The sequence below is a fragment of the Hyla sarda genome, chromosome 2, assembly GCF_029499605.1.
Source record: "Hyla sarda isolate aHylSar1 chromosome 2, aHylSar1.hap1, whole genome shotgun sequence".
NCBI classification, from domain to species: Eukaryota; Metazoa; Chordata; class Amphibia; order Anura; family Hylidae; genus Hyla; species Hyla sarda.
In genome coordinates, this window is record NC_079190.1 from 12,430,004 (window position 1) to 12,443,153 (window position 13,150).

The following is a 13,150-nucleotide window of genomic DNA, read 5'->3' on the forward strand; positions in this document are numbered from 1 at the left end:
GACCAGAGATCAGATATATAAAGACCAGAGATCAGATATATAGAGACCAGAGATCAGATATATAGAGACCAGAGATCAGATATATAGAGACCAGAGATCAGATATATACAGACCAGAGATCAGATATATAGAGACCAGAGATCAGATATATAGAGACCAGAGATCAGATATATAGAGACCAGAGATCAGATATATACAGACCAGAGATCAGATATACAGTGGGGCAAAAAAGTATTTAGTCAGCCATCAATTGTGCAAGTTCTCCCACTTATCAGGATGAGGCTGTAATTTCCATCATAGGTTTTAACCTCAACTATTATATCCTATGGGAACCTATTAAATCCTATGGGAACCTATTATATCCTATGGGAACCTATTAAATCCTATGGGAACCTATTATATCCAATGGGAACCTATTATATCCTATGGGAACCAATTATATCCAATGGGAACCTATTATATCCAATGGGAACCTATTATATCCTATGGGAACCTATTAAATCCTATGGGAACCTATTATATTCAATGGGAACCTATTATATCCTATGGGAACCTATTAAATCCTATGGGAACCTATTATATCCAATGGGAACCTATTATATCCTATGGGAACCTATAATATCCTACGGGTACCTATTATATCCTATGGGAACCTATTATATCCTATGGGAACATTTTATATCCTATGGGAACCTATTATATCCTATAGGAACCTATAATATCCTATGGGAACCTATTATATCCTATAGGAACCTATTATATCCTTTGGGAACCTATAATATCCTATGGGAACCTATTATATCCTATAGGAACCTATTTTATCCTATGGGAACCTACTACATCCTATGGGAACCTATTATATCATATGGGAACATTTTATATCCTACGGGAACCTATTATATCCTATAGGAACCTATAATATCCTATGGGAACCTATTATATCCTATAGGAAACCTATTATATCCTATGGGAACCAATTAAATCATATGGGAACCTATTATGGGAACTTTTTATATCTTATGAGAACCTACTTTATCCTATGGGAACCTATTATATCCTATGGGAACCTATTATATCCTATGGGAACCTATTACATCCTATGGAAACCTATTATATCCTACGGGGCCCTATTATATCCTATGGGAACCTATTATATCCTATGGGAACCTATAATATCCGATAGGAACCTATTATATCCTATGGGAACCTATTGTATCCTATGGAAAACCTATTATATCTTATGGGAACCAATTATATCCTATGGGAACCTATTATATGCCATGGAACCCTATTATATCCTCTAGAAAACCTATTAAATCATATGGGTACCTATTATATCCTATGGGAACCTATAATAGCCAATGGGACCCTATTATATCCTATGGTAACCTATCATATCCTATTGGAACCTATTATATCCTATTGGAACCTATTATATCCTATGAAAATCTATTATATCCTATGGAAAACCTCTTATATCCTATGGAACCCTATAATATCCTATGGGAACCTATTATATCCTATGAAAAATCTATTATATCCTATGGGAACCTACTATATCCTATTGGAACCTATTATATACTATGGAAATCCTATTATATCCTATGGGAAACCTATTATATCCTATGGGAACCTATTATATCCTATGGAAAACCTATTATATCATATAGGAACCAATTATATCCTGTAAGAACCTATTATATCCTATGGGAACCTATTATATCCTTTGGGAAACCTAGGAGACCTCCGGTGCCAAGAGCAGCCTCCACCTCCACCTCACAGGGGCGCCTCCATTGATAAACAATACACCTCCTATTGTAGGAACCCACAAGTACAATCATAAAACCAGCAATAAACGCTGCGACTCTCCCCAATAACCTCTATAAAATACCCGGAGCGGCTCTATAGATATCTGTCCTGTCATTGTTCCCGTATAGATGAGAACACTGCCGTCATTGTCGTCTATATAGTCTTATATCACACCGAGCCCGCACTCCGCTTCACATCTTCAGATTTCCGGAAAAACAAGTTTTCGTTCCCCGACTGTTGGAAATTTTTCTGTAAAACGTTTTCTTGAAGACGTTTATTTTTCTTGAGGAGTGAAGCAGAACCCGCCCGTCTGTTACCCCGCCCGCCCGGCCCGTGCCAAGTGTAGTAAAACAATGACAGGTGTCTGGTGCTGTCCTATTACCGGGGGATCGACCATGGGAAAGATTGGGTACCCCTACCCTGTTAGGACCTGAATCACTAACCTTATTCTTTACAGAGACATTACCTGTTATAAGGGGGTGTGGCCATGGGGGGGGTGACATTTTTTTTATCAAAAATTCTCAGAGTGTGTAGATAAAAGCACAGAGGATCAGAAAAATCTGAATTACAACATCCTTCCTTTTCTCATATTAAAGGCATACTCCTGTGAATATTCCCTATAGCACCACCACTGGTGAAATGAGGCATTACGCCATGTCTGTTGAAATCAATGGGCAGTCTGAGTAATGGATGGACATACGGAGTCCTCCAGAGAGGGACACTCTTTACATGGAGGTCATGAGCAAGGGATCTCTCCTCTATTACCAGGAAAGAGCTTAAAGGGGTACTCCGGTGGGGGAAAAATGTTTTCAAATCAACTGGTGCCAGAAAGTTATACAGATTTGTAAATTACTTCTATATAAAAATCTTAACCCTTCCAGTACTTAGCTGCTGTGAGATCCTGAGGAAGATGTTTAGCTCTTTTCAGTCTAACCACATTGCTCTCTGCTGACACCACTGTCCATGTCAAGAACTGTCCAGATCAGAAGCAAATCCCCATCGCAAACCTCTCCTGCACTGGACAGTTCCTGACATGGACAGAGGTGGCAGCAGAGAGCACTGTGGTCAAACTGGAAAGGACCACACAACTTACTGTGGAGCATACAGCAGCTGATAATTACTGGAAGGGTTATCATTTTTAACTGAAATTAATTTAATGAAATTAATTAACTGAATTTAAGTTATCTGTATAACTTTGATTTAAAAAAAAAAAAATTCCCTACTGGAGTACCCCTTTAAGCTCTTCCCTAGTAATAGAGGAGAGATCCCTCATACATGACCTCCATGTAAAGAGTGTCCCTCTCTGAAGGACTCAGTGTGTCCATCCATTACTCAGACAGCCCATTGATTTCAATAGACATCGTGTAATACCTCATTTCATCAGTGGGGGTGCTATAGGGAAAATATTTGTTCTCAATTGGATGGGGAGGGGTAAGTTGCTGCCAGACACGTTTGGCAACAGTTTTTCTCTCCCAGAACAATAGGGTCGGGAGGTCCAGCATGCCTTACACTTCTCTCCATGACATCATCTGTCGGAGACCATCATACAGTTTAGACCAGTTTTTCCCAAAACTACAACTCCCAGCACTCCCGGGCATGCTGACAATTGTAATTTTGCAACAGCTGGAGGCACCCTGGTAGGAAAACACTGCATTAGACAGTCGTCTGAACCCACTAAAGTCAAAAGGTTTTGTAGACTTTAGTCTAAGGGTGCTAAGGCCATTGCTATTAATTGCTAAGGCCATTGCTATCAGTTGCTAAGGCCATTGCTATTTCCCAGATTAAAATGGCTAAACGCTAAACGGTATGGCCCCTTATCTGTTATAGGGGTATGGCCCCTTATCTATAATTTTTTACCCAGAAGCCAGAGATATAGGAGTACATAAGTTAAAACTCTAAGCTACAAGTGGGTGGCATTAGTCACTTCCCTGGTGATATTCTGACTAATGAATTGTCTATATTTAATGTTTCATGTCACCTGGAAAACACCTGAAATATAAAGGAAACACGCTGTGAAACCCCATCATATCATAGCAGGTGATGGTGCACAATAAGAACAATACTGTGCCCACAGGTGGGGGAGCAGGGGGGTAATGGGGGCACAAAAGCTCCAACTGTACTCAAGGCCTTAGAAGACCTTAAAGGGGCACTCCGCTGCTAGACATGTTTGGATAGAGGATAATATGTCTGAATGCGGCCGCTGGGGACCCTTGCAATCTCTGCCACCCCAGTCATCCGCTGCATGGAGCGAACTCCGCTCCGTTCCGGATGACTGGCGAACACAGCTGCCACGCCCCCCTCCATTCATGTCTATGGGAAGAGACATGACGGCTGTGTACTAGCCGTCACAAACCCCTCCCATAGACATGAATGGAGGGGGCGTGGTGTCACGTCCCGATCATGGAAGCCCCAGGTTTCCGTGACCATATCGTCTCAGCGCCGGCCCGATCCCTGCTGCCAGTCCCGTCGCGATCAGACATGTTATCCTGTGTAAACATGTCTAGGGGCGGAGTACTCCTTTACGTGTCCTTAGAAGACCTTAGGGTTTTGGGAGTGTCCACCTACCCTTGTTACCTCCCTGCCCTCGACAGGCCCAATCCTGACCCTCCACTACCTGGGAGCTGGGGTATCTGCGGCAGTGCCTCCACCCAACAGAGCATCCAGGGTATCGATGCATTGATGTGGGGTCCTATTGGGAACATTTTTGAGAAAATAGTAAGGTACAGTATAGCACAAAATCTGATTATATGGGTCACACCCACCCACAAGCACACCTGCAGCCAACACTAATCTTTGCCCTGGTGGCCATTGGGTACCTTCAGTTGGTGTACATCCAATAGATGGGGCAAATACAAAGTCCTGCTCCACAGTGTTACTTGGAGTAGGCTGAAACTCTTATTATGTCCACAAACAGATCTCAAGGTCTTTCTATCGGTTTGTGAGTTCAGGGTGCCCAGCTGTGGGACAGGGAAGAAGGGTTTCAGGCATACCCTTACACGGGCTGTAAATCAAGTCGGAACCCCTTTAAAGGGTATTCCGGCTTTATACATCTTATCCTCTATCCAAAGGACATGAGATAAGATGTATGATCACAGGGGTCCCGGAGGGACCCCTGTGATCATACATCTTATCCCCTGTCCTTTGGATAGGGGATAAGATGTATAAAGCCGGACTACCCTGTCACGATGCCGGCTGGCAGGAGGTGGATCCTCTGTGCCAGAGAGGGATTGGCGTGGACCGTGCTAGTGGATCGGTTCTAAGTCACTACTGGTATTCACCAGAGCCCGCCGCAAAGCGGGATGGTCTTGCTGCGGCGGTAGTGACCAGGTCGTATCCACTAGCAACGGCTCAACCTCTCTGACTGCTGAAGATAGGCGCGGTACAAGGGAGTAGACAGAAGCAAGGTCGGACGTAGCAGAAGGTCAGGGCAGGCAGCAAGGATCGTAGTCAGGGGCAACGGCAGGAGGTCTGGAACACAGGCTAGGAACACACAAGGGAACGCTTTCACTAGGCACAAGGGCAACAAGATCCGGCGAGGGAGTGCAGGGGAAGTGAGGTATATATATGGAGTGCACAGGTGAACACACTAATTAGAACCACTGCGCCAATCAGCGGCGCAGTGGCCCTTTAAATCGCAGAGACCCGGCGCGCGCGTGCCCTAGGGAGCGGGGCCGCGCGCGCCGGGACAGGACCGACGGAGAGCGAGTCAGGTACGGGAGCCGGGGTGCGCATCGCGAGCGGGCGCCACCCGCATCGCGAATCGCATCCCGGCTGGAGGCAGTATCGCAGCGCACCCGGTCAGTGGATCCGACCGGGGCGCTGCAGTAACGAGAGTGTAGCGAGCGCTCCGGGGAGGAGCGGGGACCCGGAGCGCTCGGCGTAACAGTACCCCCCCCCTTGGGTCTCCCCCTCTTCTTTGAGCCTGAGAACCTGAGGACCAGACTTTTATCTAGGATATTGTCCTCAGGTTCCCAGGATCTCTCTTCAGGACCACAGCCCTCCCAGTCAACCAGAAAAAAGGTTTTTCCTCTGACCTTTTTGGAGGCCAGTATCTCCTTTACAGGAAAGACGTCCGAAGAACCGGAGACAGGAGTGGGAGAAATAAGTTTAGGAGAGAAACGGTTGAGGATGAGTGGTTTAAGAAGAGAGACATGAAAGGCATTAGGAATACGAAGAGAAGGAGGAAGAAGAAGTTTGTAAGAGACAGGATTAATCTGGCACAAAACTTTGAAAGGACCAAGATAGCGTGGTCCCAATTTGTAGCTGGGAACACGGAAGCGGACATATTTAGCGGAGAGCCATACCTTGTCTCCGGGAGAAAAAATGGGGGGAGCTCTTCTTTTCTTATCAGCAAACTTCTTCATGCGTGATGAAGCCTGTAAGAGAGAATTTTGGGTCTCTTTCCATATGGTGGAAAGATCACGAGTTATTTCATCCACAGCGGGCAAGCCAGAGGGCAAGGGAGTAGGGAGGGGGGGGAAGAGGGTGACGGCCGTACACCACGAAAAATGGGGATTTGGAAGAAGATTCAGAGACTCTGAAGTTATACGAGAATTCGGCCCATGGTAGAAGATCTGCCCAGTCATCCTGGCGGGAGGAAACAAAATGCCGTAAATAATCACCCAGGACCTGGTTAATTCTTTCTACTTGCCCATTGGATTGAGGATGATAAGCAGAAGAAAAGTTTAATTTAATCTTGAGTTGTTTACAGAGAGCCCTCCAGAATTTTGACACGAATTGGACGCCTCTATCCGAGACGATCTGCGTGGGCAACCCGTGAAGACGAAAAATGTGTACAAAAAATTGTTTTGCCAACTGAGGCGCTGAAGGAAGACCAGGAAGAGGAATAAAATGTGCCATCTTGGAAAATCGATCAACGACCACCCAAACAACAGTGTTGCCATGGGATGGGGGTAAGTCAGTAATAAAGTCCATACCAATCAGAGACCAAGGCTGTTCGGGGACAGGCAGAGGGTGAAGGAGACCAGCAGGCTTCTGGCGAGGAGTCTTGTCCCGGGCACAGACAGTGCAGGCCCGCACAAAATCAACAACATCCGTCTCCAGAGTCGGCCACCAATAGAAACGAGAGATGAGTTGCACGGATTTCTTGATGCCCGCATGGCCTGCGAGATGGGAGGAGTGACCCCATTTGAGGATTCCGAGGCGTTGGCGTGGAGAGACGAAGGTCTTCCCTGGAGGAGTTTGCCTGATGGAGGCTGGAGAAGTGGAGATCAGGCAGTCAGGAGGAATGATGTGTTGCGGAGAGAGCTCTACTTCTGAGGCATCCGAGGAACGAGAGAGACCATCGGCCCTGATGTTCTTATCGGCAGGGCGAAAGTGAATTTCAAAATTAAACCGGGCAAAGAACAGAGACCACCTGGCCTGGCGAGGATTCAGCCGTTGGGCAGACTGGAGATAGGAGAGATTCTTGTGATCGGTGTAAATAATAACTGGAAATTTAGATCCCTCCAGCAGATGCCTCCATTCCTCAAGTGCTAATTTAATGGCCAGTAGCTCTCGATCCCCGATGGAGTAGTTCCTCTCCGCCGGAGAGAAGGTCCTAGAAAAAAAACCACAGGTAACAGCATGCCCGGAAGAATTTTTTTGTAGAAGAACCGCTCCAGCTCCTACTGAGGAGGCATCAACCTCCAATAGGAAGGGTTTAGATGGGTCCGGTCTGGAGAGCACGGGAGCAGAAGAAAAGGCCGACTTGAGCCGTTTAAAGGCGTCTTCCGCTTGAGGAGGCCAGGACTTAGGATTGGCATTCTTCTTGGTTAAAGCCACGATAGGAGCCACAATGGTGGAAAAATGTGGAATAAATTGTCTGTAATAATTGGCGAACCCCAAAAAACGTTGGATAGCACGGAGTCCGGAGGGGCGTGGCCAATCTAAGACGGCAGAGAGTTTGTCTGGATCCATTTGTAGTCCCTGGCCAGAGACCAAGTATCCTAGGAAAGGAAGAGATTGACATTCAAACAGACATTTCTCCATTTTGGCATAAAGTTGATTGTCACGAAGTCTATGAAGAACCATGCGGACATGCTGGCGATGTTCTTCTAAGTTGGCAGAAAAAATCAGAATATCGTCCAGATACACAACAACACAGGAATATAAGAGATCACGAAAAATTTCATTAACAAAGTCTTGGAAGACGGCAGGGGCGTTGCACAGGCCAAAGGGCATGACCAGATACTCAAAGTGTCCATCTCTAGTGTTAAATGCCGTTTTCCATTCATCCCCCTCCCTGATGCGGATGAGATTATAAGCACCTCTTAAGTCCAGTTTGGTAAAGATGTGGGCACCTTGGAGGCGATCAAAGAGTTCAGAGATAAGAGGTAGAGGGTAGCGGTTCTTTACCGTGATTTTATTAAGACCGCGGTAGTCAATGCAAGGACGTAGGGAGCCATCTTTTTTGGACACAAAGAAAAATCCAGCTCCGGCAGGAGAGGAGGATTTGCGGATAAACCCCTTTTTTAAATTTTCCTGGATGTACTCAGACATAGCAAGAGTCTCTGGGGCGGACAGAGGATAAATTCTGCCCCGGGGTGGAGTAGTGCCCGGGAGGAGGTCAATAGGACAGTCATAAGGCCTGTGAGGAGGTAGAGTCTCAGCTTGTTTTTTGCAAAACACATCAGCAAAGTCCATATAGGCCTTAGGGAGACCGGTTACAGGGGGAACCACAGGGTCACGGCAGGGAGTACTGGGAACCGGTTTAAGGCAGTCCTTGAAACAAGAGATACCCCAGCTCTTGATCTCCCCCGTGGACCAATCCAGGGTTGGGGAATGGCGTTGGAGCCACGGTAGTCCAAGGAGAATTTCGGAAGTGCAATTGGGGAGGACCAAGAACTCAATTTTTTCTTGATGAGGTCCGATGCACATTAGTAGGGGCTCCGTGCGGTAACGTATGGTACAGTCCAATCTTTCATTGTTGACACAATTGATGTAGAGGGGTCTGGCGAGACTGGTTACCGGGATGTTGAACCTGTTGATGAGAGAGGCCAAAATAAAGTTTCCTGCAGATCCGGAATCCAAGAAGGCCATAGTAGAGAAGGAGAAGGTAGATGCAGATATCCGCACAGGCACAGTAAGACGTGGAGAAGCAGAGTTGACATCAAGGACTGTCTCACTTTTGTGCGGAGTCTGCGTGCGTCTTTCCAGGCGGGGAGGACGGATAGGACAATCCTTCAGGAAGTGTTCGGTACCGGCACAGTACAGGCAGAGATTCTCCATGCGGCGTCGTGTCCTCTCTTGAGGTGTCAGGCGAGACCGGTCAACTTGCATAGCCTCCACGGCGGGAGGCACAGGAACGGATTGCAGAGGACCAGAGGAGAGAGGAGCCGGGGAGAAAAAACGCCTCGTGCGAACAAAGTCCATATCCTGGCGGAGCTCCTGACGCCTTTCGGAAAAATGCATGTCAATGCGAGTGGCAAGATGAATGAGTTCATGTAGATTAGCAGGAATTTCTCGTGCGGCCAGAACATCTTTAATGTTGCTGGATAGGCCTTTTTTAAAGGTCGCGCAGAGGGCCTCATTATTCCAGGATAGTTCAGAAGCAAGAGTACGGAATTGTATGGCGTACTCGCCAACGGAAGAATTACCCTGGACCAGGTTCAGCAGGGCAGTCTCAGCAGAGGAGGCTCGGGCAGGTTCCTCAAAGACACTACGAATTTCCGAGAAGAAGGAGTGTACAGAGGCAGTGACGGGGTCATTGCGGTCCCAGAGCGGTGTGGCCCATGACAGAGCTTTTCCAGACAGAAGGCTGACTACGAAAGCCACCTTAGACCTTTCAGTAGGAAACTGGTCCGACATCATCTCCAAGTGCAGGGAACATTGTGAAAGAAAGCCACGGCAAAACTTAGAGTCCCCATCAAATTTATCCGGCAAGGATAGTCGTAGGCCTGAAGCGGCCACTCGCTGCGGAGGAGGTGCAGGAGCTGGCGGAGGAGATGATTGCTGAAGCTGTGGTAGTAGCTGCTGTAGCATCACGGTCAGTTGAGACAGCTGGTGGCCTTGTTGCGCTATCAGTTGTGACTGCTGGGCGACCACCGTGGTGAGGTCAGCGACATCTGGCAGAGGTACTTCAGCGGGATCCATGGCCGGATCTACTGTCACGATGCCGGCTGGCAGGAGGTGGATCCTCTGTGCCAGAGAGGGATTGGCGTGGACCGTGCTAGTGGATCGGTTCTAAGTCACTACTGGTATTCACCAGAGCCCGCCGCAAAGCGGGATGGTCTTGCTGCGGCGGTAGTGACCAGGTCGTATCCACTAGCAACGGCTCAACCTCTCTGACTGCTGAAGATAGGCGCGGTACAAGGGAGTAGACAGAAGCAAGGTCGGACGTAGCAGAAGGTCGGGGCAGGCAGCAAGGATCGTAGTCAGGGGCAACGGCAGGAGGTCTGGAACACAGGCTAGGAACACACAAGGGAACGCTTTCACTAGGCACAAGGGCAACAAGATCCGGCGAGGGAGTGCAGGGGAAGTGAGGTATATATATGGAGTGCACAGGTGAACACACTAATTAGAACCACTGCGCCAATCAGCGGCGCAGTGGCCCTTTAAATCGCAGAGACCCGGCGCGCGCGCGCCCTAGGGAGCGGGGCCGCGCGCGCCGGGACAGGACCGACGGAGAGCGAGTCAGGTACGGGAGCCGGGGTGCGCATCGCGAGCGGGCGCCACCCGCATCGCGAATCGCATCCCGGCTGGAGGCAGTATCGCAGCGCACCCGGTCAGTGGATCCGACCGGGGCGCTGCAGTAACGAGAGTGTAGCGAGCGCTCCGGGGAGGAGCGGGGACCCGGAGCGCTCGGCGTAACATACCCCTTTAAGTTCTCTTCACTGCTCACAGAGGCTTTCCTGCTACCAGCACTGGATCTTGTTCAACCTGCTAGCAGATTCATCTCGGCTGCTGCAGCACTCTTTGCACCAGGACCCCTCCCAGCCTATTAGCCTAGAATACAAAAAATCCAAAATGGCCATTAGCACATGTCCAAAAACTCCTTCTTCCCCAGCTGTAGTAATTGCTAAGTTCATTTGCTTGTTAAGTCCAACATCTACTGGACACTGCATGTAATTGCAGGAGAATACACAACAATAACTCCAAGGGGTTAGAAAAACTGTCTAAATGAGATCTCCTCCAGAAAGAAGCTGTCGCTCTGGTGCCACCTATAGGTAGCTACCCTTTAAATCAATGTCAGGCCCATTAAAAGCCTTGGAATATGACTGGGGATATAAACTTGTTACTAGGGAACAAATCATATTCATTCTGAATTTTGCACACACAAAAAAAAGATAAATTGAAATTTTTTGTGATTCGCTTTAGGTTTGACAGAGCTGCTAGGCATATGCTTTATACCTGGCTACATGTGCCCAGATACATGCTGTAAAAATGCTCAAAGGCTCCTTGCTCCAAACTGTGGCCAGACCAGGACAGGCGTCTTCTTCAGCCTCTAGTGACCATTTTGTGAGAGTTTTCCTCTGCAGTGCTCTACTGGTCGCTAAATGGCCACTAGAGGTTGATGAGAAAGATGCCAGTCTGGGCCTGGCCACAGGCTGGAGCAAGAAAGAGGTGAGTATTTTGACACAACCACACAGAGGAGTAGGGACTTCTGTCATTTAGACAGGAGTCCCTGCTTCTCTAAAGTAATAAGAGGTAGATATTGCTGCTTAAGGGCTGTGGCTGAAGGAGATAAGTGACAATGCTTTGCATCGCAACTTAGCCGGGTGCTTTGTGCCTTGTCCAGTGAGTATTCACTGAGCAGGAAGCTTATGCTACATGCCTCCTGCTCAGTATATAATTTCTATGGTCTATGTAATGGAGGGCGGCACTCAAGTTTAATCACTGTGCTCGTGGATAGCATAGATAAAAGGATGGATGGATGGAAGTCCCGGCACCATCATCCTTTTATAATTTCTATGGCACCCTACCATTAGCGACATAGAGAGCAGGAACTTATTTTAATAGGAGTCCTTCCCTGAAGCCCAAAATTATTTTCAGAAGGTATACTTATCTTTACTTGCTACCTATAGGAGATAAACATGACTAGTTCACTATAAGAACAGTTTTCTTTCTTTTAGAAGACCTATAATTTGTATACTTCAGATCATGGAAAACTGAAAACTATATTACAATTTTTGAGCACTGGTATACAGAAATGTCACGGTATATATCATTGTACAGGAGTCTTAGCAGGATTAAAACAGCTATAGGAACTGTGTTAATAATAGCGCTGTTAGGCTGCCTTCCTAGATTTTAGCACCAAGAAGGTAGGATATGGTATATAGGGGGGGAAAATGTATATATATATATATATATATATATATATATATATATATGTATTGATATTTTCTGGGATATCATAGCCATAGAAGCTCAGATGGGGCATATTCTATAGATATAACATGATGAAAATGAAAGTTCACCTCAGGGGTGAAGTAAGACCCCATGGCCATCCCCTTTTTTCAGATCCTGACTGTCCCGATGAGCTAAGGGTTGTTTAAACTTCCAAAAACAAATATTTTGCTGGCAATGTCTTTAGGGCTTTCATGAATATTTACAGCATTATTAGCTTGTAATAGGACCAGGTTGATGATTTTTTAATACATATTATAATGGATAATGCGGCTCCAAGGTGGCGCCTCCCTTAGAGGTTAACCAGCCTGACTCACTGGAGGTAGATCACATCTCTTCATACATTTCCTTGGAATTTTTTTCGTATGACTGAAACTAAAAGCAATTTAGAAAACAGGAAACTTCCTTGTTAGAGCCGAAGGAGAAAACAAACATCCACAATGTCTTTTGTTGGAATGCTGGAGGAAATGCTTGTTCTTCTTGGCCTGGTTGGTGCGAAGAGCTGATAAACACATTTCACTTGGAAGACATCGCCCCGCCGGGCCAGGGGTCCTGACTCTGCTTCCTGGAGGGCAGGATCACAGGACCATAAAGAGGACTACAGGGACATACAGAGACACCAGGGACATAGAGAGGACTACAGACCGCCATCAGGGACATAGAGAGGACTACAGACCGCCATCAGGGACATAGAGAGGACTACAGACCGCCATCAGGGACATAGAGAGGACTACAGACCGCCATCAGGGGCATAGAGAGGACTACAGACCGCCATCAGGGACATAGAGAGGACTACAGACCGCCATCAGGGACATAGAGAGGACTACAGACTGCCATCAGGGACATCACAGACAGGAGCAAAGGGCAGCCTGGGGGAGACAGCTGGCAAAAAAGGCAATGTCTAGAGAGGTAAGAAAGAAACTAGAAATGACAGATAGATAGATAGATAGATAGATAGATAGATAGATGATAGATAGATAGATAGATATGAGAT

General features: G+C 47.0%; 1 protein-coding gene across 4 annotated transcripts in view; it reads left to right on the forward strand.

Annotated features, from left to right (window-relative positions):
- The window catches only part of LRRC32 (leucine rich repeat containing 32), a 101,217-nt gene that overhangs the window by 59,704 nt on the left and 28,363 nt on the right, over window positions 1–13,150 (forward strand). Inside the window, exon 1 of one of the 4 annotated variants that reach the window (XM_056561170.1) lies at window positions 12,764–13,065. The exons of the other annotated variants lie outside the window; for them this stretch is intronic. The gene's annotated coding sequence lies outside the window, so the exon portion shown is untranslated. Of the gene's footprint in view, window positions 1–12,763; window positions 13,066–13,150 lie in introns of those variants that run through there. 4 annotated transcript variants of the gene reach the window in all.